The following is a 26,662-nucleotide window of genomic DNA, read 5'->3' as shown; positions in this document are numbered from 1 at the left end:
AGTGGAGTAACAACAAACAGAAGAAATACATTCACAAATGAAAGGGAACCTATATTTACTTCACTAAAACTGATTTTTTTTTCTCTCATGAAAGATTTCTTATTCACGCCACTCAACTTCCCCAAAAGAGTCAGCACAAGGCCACAAACTCAACTAAATTCCTTCTCCGTGTTCATAAACCTCCTGTCCTGACTCCAAGTCCACATTCTAAATAAACAGGCAAGCCTTTGCTCCGTGCCCTAAGGGGCACACCTCCAGGGCTTTGTCCCTTCAGAGAGCTCATTTTCAAGTTTCCAAGGGAGGTCCTCCCATCCACCCAGTGCTTCTCAGGCTGCACAGTTCCTCTGCAAAGAAAAGGCATCCACACAGCTACACCTGCAGAGAAAGGGAGGAGGAGGGCTAGGGGGAGGGAAGAGAGAACTCCGGAGAGCAGGAGAGGGTAGCAGGTGAGGCAGGCAGCTGAGCGCGTGATACTCTCCTTCCGAAGGGTGGGGTCATGTTCCAAGAAGTGTTAAAGGATGGCTCCCTCCCAGCAGGCCAGCCACGGCAGGGGGCACCCTATGATGAGCCCTGAAATGCAGTGGGAAAAATATCACTATGAGGCCGGGCCCAGTGGCTCCCACCTGTAAACCTAGCACTCTGGGAGGCTGAGGCGGGGGGATCGCTTAAGCTCAGGAGTTTGAGACCAGCCTGAGCAAGAGCCAGACCCTGTCTCTACTAAAAATAGAAAAAATTTAGCCAGGCATGGTGGTGCCTACCTATAGTCCCAGATACTAGAGAGGCTGAGGGAGGAGGATGGCTGAGCCCAGGAGTTGGAGGTTGCAGGGAGCTATGATGACGCCATAGCACTCTAGCCCAGGTGACAGAGGAAGGCTGTCTCAAAAAAAAAAAAAAAAAAAAACAAATACAAAAACTATGAAAGCTCATAGAGAGGCCAGTTCCAGGCCCCTCTCAACACATCTCTAAGCCTCCATTTCTCCAGCTCTGAAGTGAAGGTGGGAGATCGTGTCATCTATCTGGGAGAATAATGTGAGAATGTGCTACTAAATGAATGAAAATTTTGTTGTAAACTCAAGGTTAGTGGTTCTCAAAGGCACTTGGCCATGTGCTTTTTTTTTTTTTTTTTTTTTTTTTTGTTAAAACACAGATTTACTTGGCTTTATCCCAGAGGTTGGATTTATTAGATCTGGGAGGAGGGCCTGGGAATTTGTACTTCAAACGACTTCCCAGGGGTGTGCTAATTGCGGACCGTACTTTGAGAGCCACTTGCTAAAGCGCAGGACAAATGTCAGCTATGGCTATGATGGGCAGTCATGAGGCGTGCCTGGACTGAGCAGCAAAAAGGCAACAATTTCATTGTCCATAATAAGCAACAAAATAACAAAATATATAAAAGTAACAGAATATATAATGCTTGAGTTGCCAGTAGCAAAGTGTCACCATTAGGTCCTTAAATTCCGAAAAAGCAGAGATTAACCAACCAGACATTTTTGAACAAGCCCTGTCTTCTAAATCAACAGGAAGGAAGAGAGCAAGTCTACCAACCCCCTTCACTTCCCCTCCTAACAGACTAGGAATCCCATCCTGTAATTCACACACAGCAGGGAGAAGATAAGAGCTGGGGAAATATCGTCAGTCTCTCGTTAGTCACTGCCTCTACTCACACTGCCTCCTGTGGGGACAGGGCTTTAGGGGTTTTAAAAAGCTTTCCACTGATCAAAACGTATGGTATTAGTGAAGGAATAGACAAATGACTAAATGGAACAGAATAGAGAGCCCAGAAGAAAACCCATACAGATAGAATCGTTGATTTTTGGCAAAGGAACAAAGGCAATTCAATGGAGAAGGGATAGTCTTTCCAACAAATGGTGCTGGAAGAACTGGACATCCACATGCAAAAAAAAAAAAGAACAAGAAGAAGAATCTAAATAAAGACCTTACACCTTTCCCAAACATTAACTCAAAATGGATCAAAGACTTAAATGTAAAATGCAAAACTATACCTGGTGACAGACAGAAAGAAACAAACAATAATTGAGTGACTACTAAGTGCCAGGCATCATGTTAGGTACTTTTATAGCCTATCACATTAATTCTTAATTCTGTACAAAATATATTATTATTCCCAGTTTACAAACAATGAAATTTTTTTTCCAGTAGTAGTGAAGCACAATTTTTCTATGTTACCCCAGTAGAATCTGGGGCCAGAGACTCACTCTCCTATCAAAAGGAAAAGAGCCTGAGAAAAACTCTTCTCTTCCTTCTCTCTGTCCTGGGGCAGTGACCTTGAATTCAACCTCCCTCATCCCTTCCAGATGACAGAGGGGGAAGCCTCACAGAGGATGCCCCTATGACACATTCCCTTCTTTTCTGTGTTCTTTACTTGCACAGGAAGTTATAAAGTTGGGCAGAGTAAAACGTGAATGTTATTGCAAAGTTTACACAACTGTGCTGATAAGTTCGCGTATACATGCACAGATTGTTTACTGAATGTGTTAGATATCACTAATGCACACAGCACATCCTGTATTGGAAGTGATACTTTTCCATCAACGGTAACCCCTCTTTTGACCTGGGAGCTCAGTGAACAGCTAAAATCAGGCAATATTTACATATGCAACATGTAACATATTAAGCCCCTTTGCTCAGGGACCCATACAGGATCCAAATGGTACACAGACTAGAAATCAACATCAAATTGTTCAAATAAATTCTGCTTAAAGAATGGTGGCTTGGAAAGTGCTCAGTCAGAAAGAATTCTTCCAAGATTTGTTTACTGCAAAGGGAAGAGGATTTTAACTTGGTTTGAAATGACATCTGCTGAAATTACACGGAAGGCAATGAAACATCCTCTGAGCAATGGTTCTGATCCATTTTAGTAAAACCCCTCCCTCTTGCCCCCTTCCCATTTTACCCACGAAAGAGGCTTTCTTACGAGAGGCTAAGAAAACCAACCAATGTAAGGTCTAGTTGAACCCGAGTGCTAGAAACTTGTAGGGAGAAATCCATAAGTAAACTGAGCAATTATCTCTTGAAATTAACTGGGGTCAACTCTGAGCACTACTATAAAGTTATACAATCTCCGACATCCCATTTCTTTGTCCTTCCACCCAATTCCCTCTCAAGTGTCAGCCTCTCCCCCTACTCCTCTCTCTTCTGCCCTCCCTCATATTTCTATTTAGCAAAACTGTTTGCAAGAAAAGGAAAGAATCTTAGGTTAGTCACATACACTTTAGTGTGAATTAAAGCCAGTGTGTCGACTCTCACAGGAATGAGGATTTCAAGCCATAGCTCTAATTGTGGAATGGCTGTCTTTGAACACTTTTAAGACTATTTCATGGAACAGCTAAATACAAGGAAGAAGAGAGGAACTGCCCAAGTCTACCTATGCATAAAGGCAGCCTTCAGTCCAGTCTTGAGAAATGAGAGCTTTCAGCTGCCACTCCCAACTGGAAGTAAATTCAGATTAATTGCCAGATATTGAGTGGGAGTTATAAGTTATCTTTTCAGTGATTAACTGGTTTCAATACCCACCTCTTCTCCTCTAGGCCCAGAAAATGGATCAATTTCTGACAGCCTGTGTCAGCCCTGTAGGCTCCATTCTCACTGGACACCTGGTGCCTCCCCTCCAGATGCCTTTCCCTTCACCAGGTCTTATTTGAAAAGGCACTACATGAGCTGCTTGGGCCAAACGTGGCTGTATGTCCTTCAGCAAATGTCCAGTGAGCACGGCCCTCAGAGCAGAAAGTTGATAGCGCTGCGACACGTGGCTGGTCCCCCGGAGGCTCTCACTCCTCTCTGAGCCGGAAGAACATCGAAACTCCAAGCCAGTGGAAAATTCAGGCTGTTCCAAGCAAGAGACACAAGTGTGCTCTTAAATTAATACTGGCATTTGGAACTGCCCCAAGGTATTATAAATATAATCTTCCCGAGGTGTGTGTGTCAGGGAGAGAATGAGGGGGAGTGCGTATGTGTGTTTGCGTGATGACAGAAAGGGGCTAGCACATAGCAGTGCCAAGAACACAAGGCCAGGCAGACAGAAGAATGTCCACCAGGTGCCCAGTGACTGCATTCAGTGTTTTCTACACCTTTCTCCCCAAAGAAATGGGGAGGAACGAATTAAAGGAAAGGAAAAGGAAAGAGAGAGAGAGAGAGAGAGAGAGAGGAGGGAGATGAGCAGGGGTGCAGAGAGAGAAAAGGGAACAGGAAATGGGGAGACTTACTGGACATAGACCAAGAGGGCCAGGCTGACAGAGAAACAGAATGAGGAACTGCTGAGAAATCTCCCAGTTACAAGGGATTAATTCCTGCATTTATTGTGCTTTGTAGCCAGCAAGTTCCATGTCCAAAAGACCCCACCCCTCCCAAAATGCAATGCCAAGACATAATCCATTGCCCATGGGGCATTGTTTTCTGCCAAACAGATGGGCTTGGGGTGAAGTGAACTGATCCCACAAGTTGCTCCCTACAGCCTTTATTGTTCTTTACCCAACCAGCTGACCAGCCACTGAAGCAACATGGCCCCAGGCAGAGGCTTTGGCAGGCTGATGAAGCCTACAGACTCCTCAGAATAATGGTATTAGGTATGAAATAAAATACATAAAACTACAAAGGAAATCAATTACAACCTTATAGTTATCAAATATTTTTATAATATGTATAGTAATATTTCTTCTCCTTTATCAATGCTTTAAATCAGGAATGGGGAAATTTTCATGTTGGAATGCCACATTGAATTTAGCTGTAATCAAATAAGGCTGCATTCAAGATACTTCAATTAAATATACTTATTTAAAAATGTACACTATTTTGTAAAAATCTAACTACTATGTACTTAATTTCAAAAAATAAAAACTATTTGTTAATTTTAAAGTTAACTAACCTTTTAATGACTTTGTTGTGTCTGCTTTTTGATGGAAAACACTTGAATATTTGGTTGCAGCATGGAGGTCCACAGTTTCAGTTGATCCTCTAGATGGGTATCAGTCATTTATGACCTTAAGAGAGTCTTGATTAGGGGTAGGTAGGAGAATGTAGATTCGCAGCAATAAGTGGTTGAAAAGCAAGAAAGCATCTTTCAGGTATGTTGCCGAAGGCGTGGGTATTCTGCATCTTTCCATATTTCAACTGGATCTTTCTTAGCCTCACACAATGACTTTAAAATGTCATCTACTGAGTGCTCAATCAATTCCATCTGTAGCTCTTTAAGTGCCTTGGTGATATCAACTAGGTGAGGCTGAAATTCTAATTTGAGTGTAAAGTCATGATTCTCAAAGTCAGTGAGCCTTTCATAGTGTTCTCCAATTAATAGGTCTATAATAACTAAGTATTCTTCAAATGATTCACATATATCATCCTGCTCATCAATGCCCTTTGCTAACTGGCGAAAATGTTCATCAGAAATTTCATTTTGAAGAAGAAATGTTTTGAAAAAAATAACTTTTTTCAAAATGCTTGGGTTTTTTGCCAGATATCATATTAATATATAGACTTAGTTTTACCTTGCAAAGAGATATTCAAGTCATTTTGATTTGACATAATATCACACAGAAATTCTGCATTCCTATAGAAATCATCTTTAAATAATTCACATTGCTGATTCTTTTCTTCATAAAATTTAACTATCTGCTCTCACAGAGATAAAATTTTGACTAACACCTGTCCCTGCGATAGCCAATGCACTTTGGAATGATAAGGCAAATCCACACTGAATACTTCATCATTCAACTTGAGCATGTTAAGAAACTGTCAATGCCCTGTTGCATTTGCACAAATATAGTTAACAATACTTATAACTTGTTGCAAAGTGTCAAGTAAAACAGTAGCTTTAGTACAGAGATTTTGCTGATGGATGATACAATGAAAAGAAGTGAGAGTATCTGGATCTATTAATACTTTTTTTCCTGTGCAATAAACCCATCATGTTTTCTTGTCATGGTGCACCGTCTATACAAACACTCACTAAACTTGTCAAATTCAATCCAACTTCACAACATTTATCTTGAAAGTTATTGGAGATATTCATATCTATTCCCCCTTGTTCTGTTCACAAGAGTGCCCAAAGCAAATAACTATTCCTAGCAAAGAAAATATTCTGTTATGACCCAAATGAGGTATAAAACCTGTACCGAATGAGTAGGGTCAGTTGATTCATCCAAAGCAACTGAATAATACATATTTTTCCTTTTGAAGTATTGCGTGGAGTTGTTCTGTTCAGTTGAAGGCTATTTCATGCTGCCAATCAGTTAGGGTTCTCCTTGAAAGAGGCAGTTGTTTTTACTTTGAAGCGTTATCAGGGTCTAAGCATCCTACAACTTTGACAATGCATTCTTTCACAATTTCTGCATCATTGAATGGCTTCCTTTTTCCCCTGAGGGTATAAGCTACCATGTAAGTTGCTTCAGTGGCATTATGACTGCTTGAAAGAATTGTCTTTGCTTTTGCTTTTCATCTTTTAATTTCTGCAATACAACCTTTCGTGCCTCTCCCCCTAATTTAAAATATTTGTGGTCCTTATGAGTGTTATAATGCTGATGAGCATTGAATTTCTTTAACGTTAATATTGCAGTATCACAAAGCAAGCAAATCATCTTATCTTTAACAAAACAAGGTAATACTGCAATTCCCGATCCTCATTAAAATATGTTTTCTTCCTTCAGCGTTTTCTTGATCTTCTTTGACATGATGGGCTGTTAAGCAGAAAGAATTAAAAAATACTGTGGAGCTGTGCAACTATTCACAAATTTCGCTTCAAACAGAAACACAGTGCATTGCACCATTGTCAAAAGTTGATAACAGGGCCGGGCGTGGTGGCTCACACCTATAATCCTAGCACTCTGGGAGGCTGAGGCAGGAGGATCGCCTGAGGTCAGGAGTTCGAGACCAGCCTGAGCAAGAGCGAGACCCCGTCTCTACTGAAAATAGAAAGAAATTAGCTGGACAACTAAAAATATATATAGAAAAAAATTAGCCGGGCATGGTGGCACATGCCTGTAGTCCCAGCTACTCGGGAGGCTGAGGCAGTAGGATCGCTTAAGCCCAGGAGTTTGAGGTTGCTGTGAGCTAGGCTGATGCCACGGCACTCACTCTAGCCCAGGCAACAGAGTGAGACTCCATCGCAAAAAAAAAGAAAAAAATGTTGATCACAGTCTGGCGTACTCGACCCCCATAAACTCTCGCCAGCCAGCCTTGTGCGGTAGTGGCACCAGTTAGGCAGGGGAAGTTAGAACTAAATCATGAGCACAGCCACTGTCAGTTTAGCCCTTATGGCTTACTCATGTTCTATGTAATTGTGCTGGTCAATCTGGGAGGATTATTTCATTGAAACTTATTTTATTCTTTGGTAGTTTAAATATGTTCATTTTTAAAATAAAGATATAAAAGACAAACAAAAGCGTATTAATAAAAATAAAAGGATTTGTTCTATAAAACTTGGATTCAGTCAAAAGACCCCACTTAAAGACCTAGAAGGCCACGTGTGGCCTTAAGGCTGCAAGTTCCCCACTATGCTTTAAATAATAATATCTGGTGAAAGGTCAGATAACTACCGTCATTTCACAGAGTGTTAGGAGAAACAATGTTCCCAGATGTCTGCAACACTATCAAGTGATATGAAAAGATCTGTGATTAATGTGGCAACTGAGTAGCAGGCACTGCTCATGCCACTGCTGTTTCTTGCCTACATTCTTAATAGAAGCAAAAGCAAGATTTCAATGAGAGGTTAGATAACATAAAAACGCAGTGTTTTCCCATCCAAATTCATGAACCAGGACAAAGGCGATAAAAGGAAGGGGGTTGCAACAACAGGAAATGTAATAACAAAGCAACATCTGCTCTGAGAACAGCAGCAAAAAATGGCTGCCATCTCTTCTCTGTACCAGGCCCTGGGTTCAGTGCTCTTCATGCATCTTCTCTTTCACGCTGAGGATGGCATTGTTTTGCCCACTTTACAGATGAGGAAACCGAGGCTTAGGAATGTGAGGGACAACTTGTCTAAGATCACAGCTGTTAAGCAGCTGAGTCAAGACTGTCTAACACCAGAGTCTACATCCACTGTACCTGAAAGAGAGAGAGAAAAGTGCTCAAAAGCGCAAAAGTGCTGTTTCCTTTTTCTCATCCATACCAGAAGAATTGGACTAGTTTAAATACCTATACTTTCACCCATTTTGACTATCCATTTCCCTCATATTAATGTTTGCTCAATCATTTTCAGTTCAAGGACCATTCTGCTTCATTTATTCAATATATATTGGGTACCATATGTACTGACACTGAAAATTCAAAGATAAATATGTTCCCTGACTTTTAGGAAGCTTACAGCTTATTAGAGAAACCATACACAAACAGATAAATTATATTATCTGCAGTGATTAGGAGTCAAAATATTTTGCACAATAAAGAGAATTTATTAATTCATATAACTAAAAAGTCCAGAGGTAGATCAGCCTTCAGGCATGGTTTGATTAGGTTTCTATCAGAATTGTGCTAGAAAGTATATAACAACTAACTGACTCTTTGGAAAGAAGAGAATCTTGATTTATATAGTTTACCGATTTCCACGGTGTAAATGCTTCCACCACCATGACCTAGTTCAAGCTACCAACATAAAGTCACTGAAGACAGAGTTGGGAAGAGATGTGCACAACCACCTCTCACCTGATGCAGGCTAGCTATAGCATGCTATTACTATTCTCAATTTCTCCACACTTCTCCTAGTCCTTCCATCCTCTGTATGCTGATTTTGTCCTGATGTGACCAGCCACTGGGACTATATACTTTCTTGCTAGTGTCTAGCATGCTTCTCTTCTACTATTTAAAAAAAAAAAAAAATCCTGAGCTCTGCTGAAATAATTGCTGTACCCAGGAAATATCACTCCCAGCTGGCTTAGCCTTGGGCAACATGTTTAATTTAAATATGGAGTAGCCACTGTCTCCCAAGACTCTTCCTTTCACCTACTAAGTGCTTCTTGTTGGACAGTGATCTGAATGTTGTTGTCCCTCTAAAATTCATATGTTGGAACTTAGTACCCATGTGATAGTATTAAGAGGTAGGGCCTTTGAGGGAAGTGATTAAGTCATAAGGGCTCCACCCCATGATTAAGATCAGTGCCCTTATTAAAGAGGTTGAAGGGAGTGCCCTTGACCTTTCTACCACGTGAGGACACAGCAAGAAGGTGCAGTATGAAGAATGGGCCCTTATCAGGCACTGAATCTGCTAGCACCTTGATTTTGGACTTCCTAGCCTCTGGAACTGTGAACAATAAATTTCTATTGTTTATAAATTACCCAGTCTAAGGCATTTTGTTATAGCAGCCCAAATGGACTAAGACAGATAGAATTAGAACCAAAAACCTACCCTCTAAAAGGTGCAATTATTAGCAAGATGAGAAAATATTAATAGCTTATTCATATTTGCCCATGGTAGTACCTCTGATAGCCAAATGTTCCCTTCGGAACTCAGATCCTCATTCTCCCACCTGGGAGTGTTAGTTGACGATGGCTACCAAGGCATTGTTCTGGCTAAAGGGAGCTTCCAGACCCAAGGATACTGCTCATCTTGGCAGAAAACTGCCTCTAATGGCCAGTCAGCGGGTGAGTATGAAAGTCTGGCCCCACCTCAATTCAGACATCTCTGAAGGGTCATCCCAGCACAAAGCTGCCAAGGGGGAATCAGATGAGGCCTCTGTTGTAATCACATGACAGGTCAATTTCTCCCTCTGCCCCATCAGACTTTTCTCTCTCCCTTCCACTGTTCTTGCGAGCCCTCCACTGTACCTCCTGCCTGCAAATCTCAGTGTTGTTTCCACAGAACTGGATCTGCAGTGCCCATCCCTGAACAAGTCACTGGATGTTCTTGACAAAGTGGGGCCCATCCTAGAACTAGGGTCAGCCCCACCCACATCCCATGGCTGCCCCACAGTGAGAGAGGGTTGGAATGGAACTTAAGACCTAACATTACTACATAATACAACATGCTAAGTGATGTAAAAGACGTATGAATAATGTCACGGTCCAATGACTCATGCATTGTAGATGCAGAGAAAGGAAAAAGCAGCCCCTGACATCCAGACATCCAGAAATAATCACAGCTAGACCACAATATTACTACAAGCTGGTCTGACACAGCCAGGCCATTTTGTTCCCCTGTTGGACATAAACAATTTCACAGAATACCAACCTCACACAAGCTTATTCTAAACATGATAAAATGAAACAAAACAAGGTCACTATATAATTTTGTCCATGCACAATCAAAAACAAGGTCACTATCCCACCCACAAAATACTCAGTCATAAAATTTCCCAGATTTCTGATGGTGTCCAATGTAGAGCAAATCCTTGATTCTGTAGACCCTCCCCAAATCATCCAACCAAAGCCCAAATCTTATAACAGTTTCTTTCTAGGACCGACATTGGCACAGTGTCTCCATACTGTATGTTCTCCCTTCTCTCTTGGTTACTGAGTAATAAACCCAGCTTCTTTGATTATTGGTGTGGTGCTAGTGGTCTTTGGCTGAAGGGCATTAATAGGCCTCGATCGGCATTTGTGTGGTGAGTAACCAGGTGTATAGATGACGTGCTACTCCTCTTTCAGGGAAGCCTTAGCTGCTCCTCTTTCAGGGAAGCCTTAGCAGAGGAACTTTGAGCTCGTTCTTGAAGGACACCTGGGCTTTTCCAGGCAAAGCAGGGTCAGAGAGAAGTTGTTCCAAGCAAAGCATGAAGCATGTGCAAAGGTTGACATCACAGAAATGAAGGATGAGGAGTCTGGGTGGTGGAGTGTAGGGTGGACTGGAGGGGCACAGGACCAAATGCAGAGATCCGTGTGGGTCACACTTAATCCTGTAGGCAAAGAGGACAGAGAAGTAGGAGAGAAAGAGCTCTAAATTTGAAATCCAGTTGCAAAGAGAATTCCTGGAGTAGCCATGCTATTTTTTCCCTAGCCCTTTTTTTTTTTCTTTTATTTTTTTCTCTGTGTAGGGGGTGGGGAGAGAAAGACATTTTCTTTTGTTAAGTCAAAATTGCATATGTTGAGTTTTCATAGTTTTCCCAACCTGAATTTTAGGGCAAATGCCTAACAACAGTGAGCCCTATACTCCCTGGATATCGTGAATTCTTTGAAGACATCATGGCCTTCTTCCAAAGGTTCAGTAATTTGCACTTCACTATATAATTCCTCTTTGTTTGTCAGAATTGAGACCAGTTCAATTAGTCACTTCCTCTAAAATTTATAACTAAACAAATGAGACTTCCAGATATCCTAAGAGAGACTGCTAATGTCTTCCCAATTCCTCCCAGGAAGGATGGATTAATCTTGCAGTCACAAGAAGCTTAATAGAGAGTCTCTGTTTCTGGACCTTGGCCTGGCCGTGTGTGTGTGTGTGTGTGTGTGTGTGTGTGTGTGTGTGTGTGTGTTCACGCGTGTATCTTTGATTCTCCATTTGTGGCCCCCCAGGGTGACATTCTTTCTCTGGAGGTTGCATCTCTAGGAGCGCCCAGACAGTACGACTCCTGTGATTCTGCCCTCTGTGTTAAATCTTACTGGCACTACACAAAACCCTTCTGCCTGAACCACCCCCACAGCTGCATGGAGTCCCTCTGTCCCTGCTCCCTTCTGTCTGTCTTGCACCGCACTGCCACTGAGCACTCACACTTCATACTGTCTTCTCTGGCCGATTGGTTTTGTGAGTACAGCAAACATAACTGTTTAATTACAGGTCTTTTGCAGATAACAGATCTCTGATACAGCTGAAGCAGACTCAAATGCCCTCATCCTTGTAAATCCTCCTTAGTGCTACCCTAAACTAGCCTTAGGGAGAATTTTGTGTATGTTTGTGAAATCCACCTTCTCTACTTTTACCATACCTGTGTGTCAGTAACCCATATAAATATTATTTTTTTTCTTTTAATCATAATGTTGTATCATTTTAATGTGCTTTTTTCACTCAATAGTGTGCTTTGATATCTAGTTTTATTGTTGCCAATAAGAACCATGTAAGTATTAACTATTATTATTAATATTTTCAATATTATTAATATATGGATTTAGGTCATTCCTTGTAAGTACTTTATAATAATCTATCATTGATAATACTACATTTTATTTTTTCATTCCCCTATGGGTGGTACTGGGGATCAGAAAATGATACCCCAAAGTGCAGATCTCAGTAGCAGCCTCAGAAGCAAAATTTCTCTCTGACTTCCTCCTACCCTCCTGTCTCTGGCCCCTCATTCTTCCTCAAGGCTAGGCATAGAAACTAGAATTCCTCTTCCTCAAGGCGGGTCATGGAAATGGAATCCTCTCTCCCAAAGCCAGCCACAAAACTAAAACCATTACTCTAACCTCCCCCTACCTTTCTGTGTAGCAATTGGCCATAAAGAAATTAAAACCCTCATCCCAGAGGAGTCCTACCCCATAGTTGGGAGAAAGAAATGCTACGCAGAGAGGCCGAGAAGAATCTGAACAGGCTGGGCATGGTGGCTCACGCCTATAATCTTAGCACTCTGGGAGGCTGAGGCGGGAGGATCACTTGAGTTCAGGAGTTCAAGATCAGCCTGAGCAAGAGCAAAACCCCATCTCTACTAAAAATAGAAAAATTAGCCAAGCATGGTGGCGCATGCCTATAGTCCCAGCTACTCAAGAGGCTGAGGCAGGAGGATCTCTTGAGCCCAGGAGTTTGAGGTTGCTGTGAGCGAGGCTGATGCCACGGCACTCTAACCTGGGCAACAGAGCAAGACTCTATCTCAAAAAAAAGAAAAAAAAGGAATCTGAACAGACAAGCCTTGCTCAGTTTTCCCCCTCAGTCCCTTCCTATTAGATTAAACCTTTTTTGGTCCAGTGACACTTCTACACAGATGTACACTCTTCATCAAACCTCAGCATAAAAATGGGCAGTTTTCCCTGTATGCATGTGTCTTCATTCTAAAGACTTTGTGTTTCATAAAACTGTGATCAAACAAATTTGTTATGCTTTTGTCTTATCAAATGTTTTTGTCATAGAGTGTCAGCTGTGACCCTTGTGATGGGGAAGAAAGGGATCACCCCCTTTCAGCCCCTACAGTGGATATTTAGGTTGTTTCCAGTCTTTTGCGATTATAAACAATACCCCCAGATAATATCCTCAAACATGTCATGCTCGTGTGTTTAAGAGTTGGTATTTACTTAAAAGTGGACTTACTGGGTTGTAAGGAGAATGTATTTTAAAGTTTTGCTAGCTATTGCCAAATTGCTCCCCAAAATGTATCATCAGCAATATATAAGATTTCCTATGTTTCCATATTTTTGTCAACCACTACTGATTTTTCAAAAATTTGTGGCTGCAAAGGGATAATCTCATTTTAATTTGCATTTTCCTGTTCACTAAGTGAGGTTGGACTTATTTTCTTACATTTATGGGCCATTATGTACTGGGCCTGAACTTTTTCTGGGGTCACAGACCCCTTTGAAAATTTCCCTTAGAAAAATGCACATATACACACATATCACACTTTATATACACAGTGAGGGGCTTCATAGAGCCCCTGAAGACTATGGACACTTCGGAGCAGAGACTCTGAAGTTTTTAGTGGAAATAAGGACTTTCAGGGAAGTTTGTTAAAATGCAATTTCCCGGAGTCCATCTTTAAGGACCTTGACTCACAGGGTCCCAGGTAGAGACTGAAGAGGTGATGCAAGTGATAATTTTAAGAAAGACAATCTTAATATTCCACATTCCCTACAAAAACTCCTATTTCTTTTTTCTAAAACTGTCCCTTCTCCCACAGCTATGAAACAAAGGATAAAATCGCCAAGTTTAATGCACAAAAGCTGTAACTTGCCTTCAAATCGATGCTGTAGCTACTTTTAAATCCAGGATACACCTTGTGCCTCTCTCCTTCTCAGCTGAAAAGGTTGGTGAAAGGATTAATAAATAGGGAGACATGTGACACAAAGGAAAACACAAGGAAAGGAAAAAATTTAGGAAATTCTAAGCATGCAGAAAATGCTACATAAAAAGCATCATCCTACTAAATATGAACAGCTTGTGTTTGAAGTGCCTTGTGTTTCTAATTTTATTATATGAACAAGCTCATTTTTTTCCTCTGCCAGATACTTTAAAGATTCTCTTGTGAAAAGAAGGAAATAAATTTAGTTTTCTCTCAGAACCAAATGCACATAAATGACTCTGTTGTCAAATGAAGACAATTGATTGCCTCAATTGCAAATAAGATATTTTTTTAAATTTAAAAACCTAGTACTGAGGAAGCCAGGACTGGGGAATTTGCAGAATATTTTGAGAGGCTGAGAATCCTGCTATGATAGGATGATGATTTTACACATTCACAATTTCCACCTTTCTTTTTTGAGCCTGCAGGTGTCAAGAGAGAGTTAATCCTTATTTTTGACTGAGTCACACACAAATGAGTTCCTCTCTGAGCTATTCAATGGCCAGCATCCTCTTGAACCTTTGGTGGAATTCAGCGCCATGAGTGATGCCAGGAACAAGAATTAGGATCCGGTTCTAGGACTTTAGGATGACTCACTGGGTAACTTTGGTCCAGTAACAATAGAAAAATGACTCGGTTGCTCTGCCTGCAAAACTGGGACAGGGATGTTGGCTGCCTGCCTCACCCAAGGGTTGAGGGAGGGCCAGGATTGCGAGATAACAGAGGCCTCCAGAACGTGGGCTTCACCTGGATAGGGTGGGGGAGGGGTGCTGACACAGAGCTGGAAGACAATGGAGAGGGCAACCTGACACAGAACTGAAGGAGGTCTCTGAACCCTGCTCCAATAGCCCGGATGTAGGGTGTTCTGTATGCAGTGGAGAAAACCAAATGAAGTCAACTCCCATCTCTCGTCTTTCTGGAGACTATCTTTCTACTTCCATGGGTTACTCATGGATGCAGAATTAAAATGGTGGCCAATACACTTTCTGAAGCTTTCTGATGTCCATTATCTTGTTCATTTGGCCATATAGTGCTTCTCATACTCTAAATTTACAGATTCTAGACTACACGTTCATTCAAGGGAGGAATTATGATGTCTGTGTGTGTGTGTGTGTGTGTGTGTGTGTGTGTGTGTGTGTGTGTGTGTGTGGTAAGATGCCTGGATATAATACTGTATTATTAAATGAATGACTGCCTACACACAGAAAAAAACAATACATCATACACACACACACACACACACACACACACACAGGCATTTTTCAGGACTCCAGCCACAAAGAAAAGGATTTGGGTGGTGGGGACATTTCTGCTTTCAACCTCATTCCTGCATGTATTATTTAGGATATAGACACAATGGCAGTAATGGAGACCAAGTAACCATAACTTAAAAAATTGAAGTTTATTTCTCTCTCATACATCATGGCTGCTCTGTAGTGTTAGAAACCCAAATTTGTAGTGCCCACCTTTCTTAGAGTGTTACCCCCATCTGCATGGTCTGCGTAGTTCACCACAGTACCTGCCTCCCAGCTGGTAGAACGGGGAAAGGAAGGAGAACTCATCCCTTCTTTCGAGGACACATCTCTTCTTTCACAAACCTCTGGCCAGAACACAGTCATGTGACCACATCTAGCCGCAAAGGAGCCTGGGAAATGTAGTCTTTATCTGAGTAGCCATACATGCAACTGAAAATCAGCATTCTCTAACAAAAAAAGAAGAAAGAAATTAATATTGGGACAACTAGCTGTCTCTGTCACACTGTCCAGCATAAAAAATAAAGGCACAAAGATGTAGATTTCCCAGAATTACTAGAAAAATTCCAGTGTACTCAGCAATAACTGTTACTTAGCTGGTCTCACAAGCGTACCAATCTACTATGAAGATGTTCATTCAAAAAAAGATCATTCTTCACTTCTTACATTTGCCTGTTAAACAATTTACACTTTCATCTGTTAATCACTGATACACTTAAAGCACCTTTCCTATACCAAATTTGGGTTTTCACACTATAGATAGATTTTTATGTTTTTTGACCTCTGTGAGAATAAAAGCCCAACTTGGTAACTGTACATACAAGTCTAGAAGATGAATGCATTAGGTGTGAAATCAGAGAGCTGCCTGCATTCAGCCTGGGAAATAAGAATAAAAAGCCCACAAGCCTGCCCCGAGTAGGAAAAGTTATGAATGATCAAATAGCCTAATAGTGATAATAATTAAAGTAACCATGAAATAGTCAAAATCTATGGAGGACTTTTCATCAAGTGCTTTGCCTGCATCATTTCATTTAGAATGTTGTTAAAAATGGAGAAGGGACATGTTATTACCATCCCTATTCACAGCTGAGGAAACTGGGCTTAGGAAAAAGTTAAGTAACCTTCCCAAAACCACACAAATGCCAAGTGGCAGAGCCTGGACTTTAACTCAAGAATCTAACTCTAGTGTTGGTAGCCGAAATCACCAACCTCTGCCACCATGCCAATGGCTGGAATGGAGGACTCTGAGCAACCCCCACGCATCCTTCCCACCCCCATCACATGCATAGATATCAATCCTGTGTTCACCCTGTCTGGGAATGTTCGGTGGGGGACCTAAGCAAGAGTATAAAAGTTCTAACAATCAGTATCTAAGAAGTGATCTTAGAAAATGTATTTAAAGCCTCTACATACCCTTTGTACAATGAAGAAACTCCAAAAAATCTTGAAATATATCCAAAAATAGTTCTAAATTTTATAATCATTTTCTGTGATTATTAATGTTCACAAACTCTAAGCTATTCCAGATGTCAGATCTACAAACATCTCTTTTATAGTGCTTACTGCTGTTGTAACTCACCACATAACAATTTATGTCTACCTCACCAGGAGAAAGTGGACTCCAGAAAGGCATGTTTGGCCTTATTCCCAAATTAGGAACAGAGTGTGTCCAATAATTATTTATTGAATGAATCAACGTTTTCCCTCAACATATCCCTTTAGAATTATTTGCCACCTATTGGAAATGGTTAACATAAATAATTATATTATTAGATGTTGCTGTGCTTCAAAATTTGATACTAAGAACTTGCACTATAAAAAGTTTTGCTTAATCCGTGTTAACTTATCACAGGAATTTAATATCCCACTGACTTGTAAGTGTCCGTGTTCGCTGTGGAATTTCATTTCTATTAATAAGTTTGTTTACTGGACTACTTTTTGCCCCCAACATTTTGTGTGGTCAGTTTTAAATTTGACACCAGTGAATATGAAGGAGTCAAGTCATTAAGATCTCAAACTGCTTCAGAACATGGTAATTACACTCCAAGTAGAATGACCCCAGGACCCATCTGTCCTTAATAAATCCATTCTGGAAAAGAAACCTTTTCTCCCTGAGATATATAGTTAATATAACAAGAAGTCTAAAAATACATGACATTTTTCTCCCCAGAAATTCCAGGTGAAAATTTAGGATTCTGTTTACCCTAGAATTCTGATTCTTCATCACATAGGCAGACAAAATTCTTTCTTTTTTTTTTGAGATGGGGGTTTCACTGTGTGAAACTGGTCTTGAACTTCAGGGCTCAAGCCATGCTCCCACATCAGTCTCCAGGCAAGATTATTTTTTTACTAAATTTATAGAAATGCTTAGTGGGCAGAAGGGACTTTTACTTCCCTAGATTTTTTTTAATGGTTACTCTCTCAAATGCAGGTTCATTTCATTATTTCCCTTTTTGAGCAAGCCCTCTCTTCACACCTCTCTCACAATCCAGACTTTCAGCTGCAGGGTTGTAAAAAACTGAGGATTTCCCAATGCGAGAACTGGCCAAGAGCTTAAATACCTCACTACCTTTTATAGCTGGTAGGAGCCATTGGTCTCAAAAGGATAACAGTGTCCTAGTGTCATTGCAAGTTTGCATCAAGGGCTCCTCACTGAACAGAATGTTGGCTGGATGAAACCATGCAGACTGACTAGCTGTTTTTTTTTTCCCATGAACTTCCCTCGAACTCCAACTTTTTATTTTGAAAATTTTCAAACCTGCATAAAAGTGGAAAGAACAGTTCAACAAACACTCATAAACTTTCACATAGATTAACTAGTTGTTAGCATTTTCCACGTTCCAAAGAACATTTTCTATCTCTTTACATATCTGTATCTATATATTGATGGATACAGAGACAGAGTCTCACCATGTTGCCCAGGCTGGAGTGCAGTGGCTGTTCACAGGCCAAATCCCGGCCCCCTATAGCCTCTAACTCCTGGGCTCTAATGATCCCCCTCCTCAGCCTCCTGAGCAGCTGTGACTACAGGCACATGCCACAGCACCCAGCAGATATGTTTTTTATTGGACCCTTTGAAAGTAAGTTGCAGAAATCATAATACTGCACCCCTAAATACTTACTCCTGTATATCCTTTAAAAAAAAAGGATGTTTTTCAACAAAGCCGCAATACTATAGTCATACCCAAGAAATTTACCATTGATTCAATAATATTATCTAATATACAGTCCTTAATGAAATTTCCTCAGTTGTCCTATAATGTAATGTACTGTATAGTTGGGGTTTTTTTGGTGGGGGGAAGGTGAGGGCTGTTTACATTCATTCAAGTTTCATGCATTGCATTTAGTTATCATGTATATTTAGTCTCTTTTATTCTAATTCTACCTACCTCCAGCCCTGCCTTTTTTGCTTTGCTTTGTCTTTCAAGTTCTTTTTGAAGAGTCCACGACAGCTGTCTTGTAAAATATGCCATATTCTGGGTTTATCTGATTGTTGCCTTGTGATTCCACTTAAGCAATTTTGGCAAGAATGATACAATGGGATGCTGTTCCCATGAACTTTGAACAAACTTGACAACAAGGATTTTATCAAGCCTGAGTGATCAGATTCAAGGAGAAAAAAAAAGCCACTTTTAAAATGAGGAATTTAGTCTATACTGCTCTTAATAGAAGGGTGAGATGTCCAAAGCAAAATGAAAAAATGAAGTGTCTAAGATTAGTGTCTGAGATTGTTAATAACTTGTATATGTTTCAAAGGGGCCCTTGTTATGTCAAATCTAACAACCTTTGTTGAATCATCAGAACTGAGATTTGGGTAGGGTCAGCCTCTGCCCTTGCAAAGTGGATAATTACTAAGTTGGTGCAATTTCAGGAATGCAGGAGGTCACTGTCCCCCACTCAGCCACAGTGCCTCTATTATGTGGGCAGTGGTTCCCATCTGCTATTATTAATCATCAGAGCTGTCCTCTAATGAATATCTACTCTATGTCAGGCCTTGTGCTTAGTGGTTTATTGATCTATTTGTTACAACAACCTCAGGAGGTAAACATTATTATTCCCATTTTATAGGTAAAAAAGTGAGGTTTAGCAATGTAAGTCCCCGAAGGACCCAAGCTGCTAACTTGGCATTTGAACCAAAAATCTGCAACAATAACGAAAGTTCCGTAACTCCATCCTCCATGTGGTACTCCTCTATTCCCCCGTCTCACCTGATTCCCCAAATGCCTTTCTCTTTTCTGTCTGGACCACACATTTCACTGGACATTTGAAAACTCCATTCTATGTTACTAGGTCCTTCTAGAAATTATAACCATTATTATTTGTACCACGCCTACTTTGTGCCAGGCACCTTGCTAAATGCTCTACACACCAAATCTCATTTACTCTTCCCAAAACCAAATGAGGAAGGCCTGCATTAAGAATGTCCTGTGGCTGGGCGCGGTGGCTCACGCCTGTAATCCTGGCACTCTGGGAGGCCGAGGCAGGAGGATTGCTTGAGTTCAGGTGTTCGAGGACAGCCTGAGCAAGAGTGAGACCCTGTCTCTACAAAGAGAATAGAAAAAAATTAGCCAGGCTTGGTGGTGCGTGCCTGTAGCCCCAGCTATTGGGGAAGCTGAGGCAGGGGCATCTCTTGAGCCCAGGAGTTTGAGGTTGCTGTGACCTATGACGACACCACTACACTCTAGCCCGGGAGACAGAGAAAGACTCAGTCTCAAAAAAAAAAAAGAAATATCCTGTGGGAACTCAGATAGTAGATGGCAGAGAGAGAATCTGAACCAGACCTAACCTCAAGCCCGAGCTCCTAAACAGGGTACTTCTCAGCCTGGCTGTAGGAGTAACCCCGCAACCCCAGACTTACAGAGGCAGACACTTGCTGGAGTAATAGAGGCCAAAACACTGACTCATGGAGCTCTGAACTCCTCTGTCCCCACGCTGCCAGCCGTACGACCCCAACAGAGACTGCCCAGAACACCCCCCCTAACTGACCATCGACTCATCTGCTCCTGTGAGCAAATCACTGTACAAACGCCTCCCCCACGGAAGATGTGTTGGTCCTCCTGTGCTCGGAAAGAATCAGGAACCGAAATACCACTTAGACGAAGAAAACGTACACACTGTCTCTATTTGTTATTCCTCCTACACAAACTCTTTAAAATGATTGAGTTTAATAAAAGATGTTTCCCTGCAGCTATAGAGAGGAAATGTTCCAAACCAAAAATCAGAACACAGTCTATGATCACTCTGCCTATAGCAAGGACATCCCCAACAAATGATAACAATAATTTTTTAAAAAATCAGCTTAGCCAAATGTATCCTGCTTGTTCCCCTGACTCTTCTACTGAGCAGGAAATCTGGAAGGTGAGGAAGGTGGTGGTAGCACCAGTAGACACCTCTGGGGGTACCTGCCTTACCCCTGCCCTGTTCTTTGACGACTGTGGCTCACCCACGACCCCCATTTCCCTGACAAGGTTGATGGGCCCAGGACCACATGCCTGTTAGGACATCTTGCCTGGATTCTCTCCTAGAGATTGTGATTCGGGAACTCCTGCTCCCTGTCTCAAGGTGCTTGAACTTAGAACGAAGGAAAAGCCAGGAGGAAAGGCCAGTCAGGGCTGGGGTGCAAGCAGAACAGAGCAGGCTCACTGAGAGACCTGGGAGATGCGAGGAGACGCTCACCCAGCCACAAGTCTCAACGCTGCCCCGCACATCACTACGCACCCCTGGGATTCTTTCCCCCCACTCCCAAAAGTACATTCTCCTCTCTTCCAACCCCGGCCCTCTGGTGCCTGCGCTGCCCTTCATTTGGGGTTATTCCCATGAACGTACAGCAAAACTGCCTATCCGTGAAAAATAAACATCCTCCCTTTCCCACACATTCTCTTCCAGCCTCCACTTCATGTTCTGCTTCTCCTCACAGCAGGGGCCTGTCTCTATTCACCGCCTCCACTTTTTCTGAAATCTCGTATTCTCTCTTCAATCCACTTTAGCCAAGCTTCCTTCTCTATCACCCTGCTGAAGTACAAATAAAAATGGAGAGACAAACCTCTAAATGGAATGTTTTCTTTGGGAAGAAAGAATTGCAATTGCAGGCATACACACAGACCAGCTGGTCTTCGGTGTATCTGAAGACAAAGGGAAGGTCGGGGGGGTTATAAAATAGAGAAATGTTGCATGTGGTCCTGAGAGGGAGCGCATTGGTACTAGTGAAGCTCTGGGGAGCTGGCAAGCTTTGATGGGTGGGCGATGGCGGTAGGAGAAATTCATCCTAAAGATGCAGCAAGCTATCTCAGCAGCTATCCCACCCCCAAACTTGCTCCTCCTATGTCTTCCCTATCTTGGTCAACAACATCTTAATCCAACCAGCTGCTAAGCTAAAAATTGAAGAGTTGCATTGGTTCCTCTCGTTTGTTGCCTCCAGCTACAAAATGCATCCCAAATCCATCCCCTTCTCTCTGTCTGCACTGGTTTCAGGTTGCAACAGGCAGTTTCAGCAAAAAAAAACTTGCAGAGAATAACATTTCTAAAGTGATGTTATGTACCCTGAGTGCTTTTCTCCCCCGGCCCCTCGACTCTGTTTCAGTTGGGTGTGACAAGAATGCTCCAATTCATATGATCAACTTTCACAACCCCATGAAGACTGGTTTCATCAAGGTTATTAATGGCCTCCGTGTTTGCCAAGCCCAAGGATCACTCCCTAGTCTTTTCTCACTTGGACTGTCTGCAGCCGTCAACAAAGATGAGCATTACCTCCTTTGCAAGGTTTCCATGACACTCCTTTCTCCTGGCCTTCCTTCTACTTTCCTGCCTCCTTCTCCATTGTCTTTACTGTGTCTATCAGTTTCTCTGGTTCCCCAAACATTGAGGGAAAGGAGAGTGAGGGAGGTAAGGAGGGAAGGCAAACACAAGGGTGCATCGCTGAGCTGGCTTCCCCTTGGGATCGAGCATGACTGATTGCTCCATGTCCCAGGACCTTCTTCCAAGAGGCCACATGATGATTGCATCTGAGGACTGGCTGTCCAAGGAAGGGAAGAGGTAAAAATCTATCTGCTGGCTCCCATGCCTTATTGGTCAAAGGTTTACTCTATGGGGTGTTAATGCCTCCTCACTTCCCAGTTGCTTCTACATAGACACAGAGCAGGTGTCTCTCATCAGTAAAAAATCCCCAAGATGGAAAGTGATAGATGTGTGTAAAACAGGACTTTATCAGGTTGTGCCCACAAAAAGGCAGGAGCAACACCAAGCCAGCAACAGAGGCAGAGCAAATACGCAAGGTTCCTGAATCAGGTGAATCTGCGAGCACCCGGAGCAGCTCGTAAGGGGTGTCTAGTACAGTGTCCCTGTCCTCCCTGCACAACTCCAGACTTGCCTGCTTGACATTTCCACATGAATGACTAGTAGGCCTGTGAAGCTGAACATGGCCAAAAGAGAACTTTCCCTCCCCTACCCCCAATTTGCTGCTCCTATATCTTCCCTATCTTGGTCAATAACATCTCAACCCGACCAGTGCTAAGCTAGAAACTGAAGAGCTACATTGGTTCCTCTCGTTTCTTCACCCCACTTATCTACCAGTGTGTCTTCTTGGCTCCAGCTACAAAATGCATCCCAAAGCCACCTCCTTCTGTCTGTCTACACTATGACCAACCCTGTCTTGGGTGGACTCTCCTTGACTCATTGGCCCTCTTGCTCTTTGTCCCTTTGAAACACAGTCTCCACATAGCTGCAGCCAGAGGGATCTTTTTTTTAAAAGGAAAAAAACAAAACATTTCACTATAAAAAAATATAGAAAGAATAGTAACTCAAATCCCCGTGTACCCACTGTTAACAAGTATCTAATCATGGCCAATCCTGTTTCATCTCTATCTCTAATTTTGAGGTAAATCTCAGACATTATATCACTTGGTCTGTAAATGATATGATTTTGCATACATTTGCATCTCTTAAAGATAGGAACTTTATGCAGTGGCTCTCACCTATAAGCCCAGCTCTTTGGGAGGCTGAGGCGGGAGGATGGCTTGAGCTCAGGAATTTGAGACTAGCCTGAGCAAGAGCAAGATGCTGTCTCTACTAAAAATAGATGAATTAGTCAGGCATGGTGGCACATGCCTATAGTCCCAGCTACTTGAGAGGCTGAGGCAGGAGGATGGTTTGAGCCTAGGAGTTTGAGATTGCAGTGAGCTATGACCCTGTCTCAAAAAAAAAAAAAAAGGACAGGAACTTTAAAAAAATAACCACATCAAAGGAAATATCAATAAAAATTGCAAACAATTCAAAAAAGCAATTAAAACATTACAGAGTTGTCTTTTTAAAAAGTAAAGCTGGTTGTGTCACTTCTTTGCTGAAAACCTTCTGATAACTCCCATCATGCTTTGCATAAAGCCTAACTCCTTATTAAGACCCGACTTCACTTGGCTCCTGCCTATGTCTCTGGTCCTATTTCCAACCACCAGCTCCCTGCCAATCGCACACCAGCCTTACTGCTCTTTATGTTCCACAAATGCTCGACTCTCATTCCTCCCTGGGATCCCTTGCTCTGGCTGTTCTCTCTCCCTAGAACGCTCACCCCTGTCATCTTCCTATGCTTGGCTCCTTCTTATCACTCAGATCTCTGGTCACGTAAGGACACTCTTATCACCAGTCTCAAGGAGCCACCCAGCTCTTGCCATGACCCTATGTGAATCCTCTCCATAGTCCTTTGCCCAGGATGCTTCCAGGGTGCCCAGGACAGGTGCATACTTGGTGTCAAGCATGGCTATTAATAACACCTCACTCTTAAAAGTGATCATCACATTTTATAGTCACTCTACTCATAAGAATCGCATTTTTGTTTGTTTAGCTTTGACTTGCGTATTACCTACCTATCTTCTATGAGAATATAAGCTCTTTGACATAAAGGCGCTCATCTGACTAGTTCTCCTCTGTATCCACAGTGCTTTGCTCACAAAGGTGCTTGATAGATATCTGATGAAAAAAGTGGGGGAGGCAGGGAGGGAGGAAGAAAAGAAGGAAGGAAGAGAGGGAGGGAAGGAGGAAGGAGGGAAGGAAGGAAGGAAGGAAGGAAGGAAGGAAGGAAGGAAGGAAGGAACGAAGGAAGGAAGGAACGAAGGAAGGAAGGAACGAAGGAAGGAAGGAATAAGGTTGGTTTGGTTTTCCTTCCTAATTTTCCAGTTCCTGGTTTCAATAATCTTTTGTGCTTTCTGTACTAGGCTTTCATAATCTTACACAAAAATTTTTGTTTTGCTTAACATAGATAAAATGGCTTTCTGTGACCTATAAGCAAGCAATTCTTGACAGCTGTTGATTTCTTTTAATAAAGCAACCATTTTCCCTTTCATGTTAAAACTTTACTTCCAGCAAATTGCTTTCTATAATAAGAAAAAAAACTACTATCAGCATCATTCCTCTAAAGCAACCAAAATTCAAAAAAGTATTTTCCTTAACCATAAGCCATTGAGAAGCCTGGAATTGCAAACAACCAATCCAAATAAAAGGTAATTATTTCTGCTCCACAATAAATATTAGTGACACTGGTCATAAAGCCTCAGATCCCGATTATTCATGGAACCAGTTTTACAAAAAAGTTTCAGTGGAAGATATAAGTGCATTGTGAAAATAACAATAAGTGCTTGAAATAAGATGCAGATTTTGTTTGTTTGGGGTTTTTTTTTTCAGGTTTTGGTTTGTTTATTTTATTTCAGAGTATTATGGGGGTTCAAACATTTTAGTGACAAATTGCTTTTGTACAGTTTGAGTCAAAGTTATAACTGTGTCCATCACCCAGACAGTGTATATTATAGCCATTAGGTGTGAATTTACTCATCCCCTCCTCCCCCATCCCACCTGCTTGATTTCAGATTAGTTTTATTTCCATATGTTCATGTAAGTGTTGTTTGATTAGTTCCAATTTAATAATGAGTATATGTGGTGTTTGTTTTTCCATTCTTGTGATACTTCACTTAGAAGAATGGGCTCCAGTTAGATTTTTTTCATTCACGCATGTAAAGCGTGTATACTGCCAATGGCCTTCAGGTCATTCCATTTCAGGATATTTATGCTTTAAATGGTCCTTGTCAAATAAGACTCATTCTGTAAGAGAAAGAATGCTTGGAGTATTCATTCAAACACAACAATCCAAAAATCAAACCTCATTTTGTTTTGTTTTTAATGGGAAATGGTGCAGGCTGGGGTTATCCCTGGAAGTCAGACAGTACATAATGGTAGGATAATGATTCATAGCACACAATATTGAGAAAAATTACATAAGCTCATTCTCCAAGCAACAGTAACAGTCTCTGAACAAAGAATGAGGTAGCCAATTATGGAAGGAGATGAAGAAGTTTTACGAAAGAATTGTGCCCCAAACCACTTCTCCTCCAACCTCGGCTCTGCTTTCTTTCCCCAACTCAAAAAGAAAGATGAGTTTTAACAACCAAAAGAAAAGCAGAGGGTCTCAGCACCAGACACATGCCACACCCTCCTCCAGGCAGTCCACGCCCACGAGGGACAAGTGCCATTTCTGTAAGGAAAAGGTACTGATAATTCACTCATTCCATGAAAATGTATTGCACTGAGCTGTGCCAGGATTTGGGTGTACATTGTGAGCAAAACAGACAAAAATCCCTGCCTTTGTGAGGCTTACAATCTTGCGGAGGCCTCAGAAATAACAATGCCCAAGTACCAGCCGATGTCATTTTTCTACCAAGGAGACAGCATGGCATAGGCCCTATAGTCAGTCAAAGGGCCTGGGTTCAAACCCTGGCTTTACAACTTAGTAGCTGTGTTATCTTGGGCTAGTTAACTAATCTCCCTGTGCCTCAGTTTCCTCTTCTGTAAAACTGGGATAATAATAGTATCTATCTCACAGGGTTATGTAGAGAATTAAATGAGACAGTTTAAGTGTCTGACCTAGATTAAGTGATATATGAAAGTCATTTGTATTATTATAGCAAAGTGTGAGATTGATGGAAACACTTAGTCAATGGATGTTATGCACCCAGACATCCCTGAACCCAGCTTCCAGGTAGCCAGGCCCCTTTTCCCCAAGACAGCAATTAGGAGGTTTCTTATCTGAAGAAACTGAATGGCTCCAGAGAAAAGACTTCCGTAGAACGGCATTTGGAATTTTCCCAGCGTTAGAGCCAACTCCCTGCGAATCACCCTAAAACAACCTCCCTGGAGAGTAAGCCCCGATCAGGTCTGAGGCATCCCCACTGCCTCCTGCAGCTCATGCTGAACTATGCATGAACAGCTAAGGGTGACCAGACCTTTGAAAACAGAGACACCGAGACAAACAATGATAATGGCATCTCATCAGAAACAAAGAATATGCAGGAAACTAAAGAGAACTTGAAGTCCCTGAAAGATTAAGAAAGATATTGCATCTATAAAACAAGATGGAAATGCTACAGGGAGAAAAAAAAACCAGAAAACAAGAAAGAGTTCTTGGGAAATAAAAAATAAAATTGCTCAAACTGAAAATGTAATAATAGA

The 26,662-nt window shown here is 41.7% G+C and overlaps 1 long non-coding RNA gene across 1 annotated transcript; it reads right to left on the bottom strand.

Annotated features, from left to right (window-relative positions):
* Positions 1–443: 443 nt before the first annotated feature.
* LOC123640492 lies at positions 444–4,920 on the bottom strand. Its single transcript, XR_006736000.1, has 3 exons — positions 4,883–4,920; positions 3,535–3,844; positions 444–570 (listed from the first exon to the last, which is right to left on the bottom strand). It is a non-coding gene; the product is annotated as an uncharacterized LOC123640492 (long non-coding RNA).
* Positions 4,921–26,662: the final 21,742 nt, after the last annotated feature.

The sequence above is a fragment of the Lemur catta genome, chromosome 6, assembly GCF_020740605.2.
Source record: "Lemur catta isolate mLemCat1 chromosome 6, mLemCat1.pri, whole genome shotgun sequence".
Classification (NCBI taxonomy): Eukaryota; Metazoa; Chordata; class Mammalia; order Primates; family Lemuridae; genus Lemur; species Lemur catta.
This window is presented reverse-complemented; position numbering and strand designations above follow the sequence as displayed.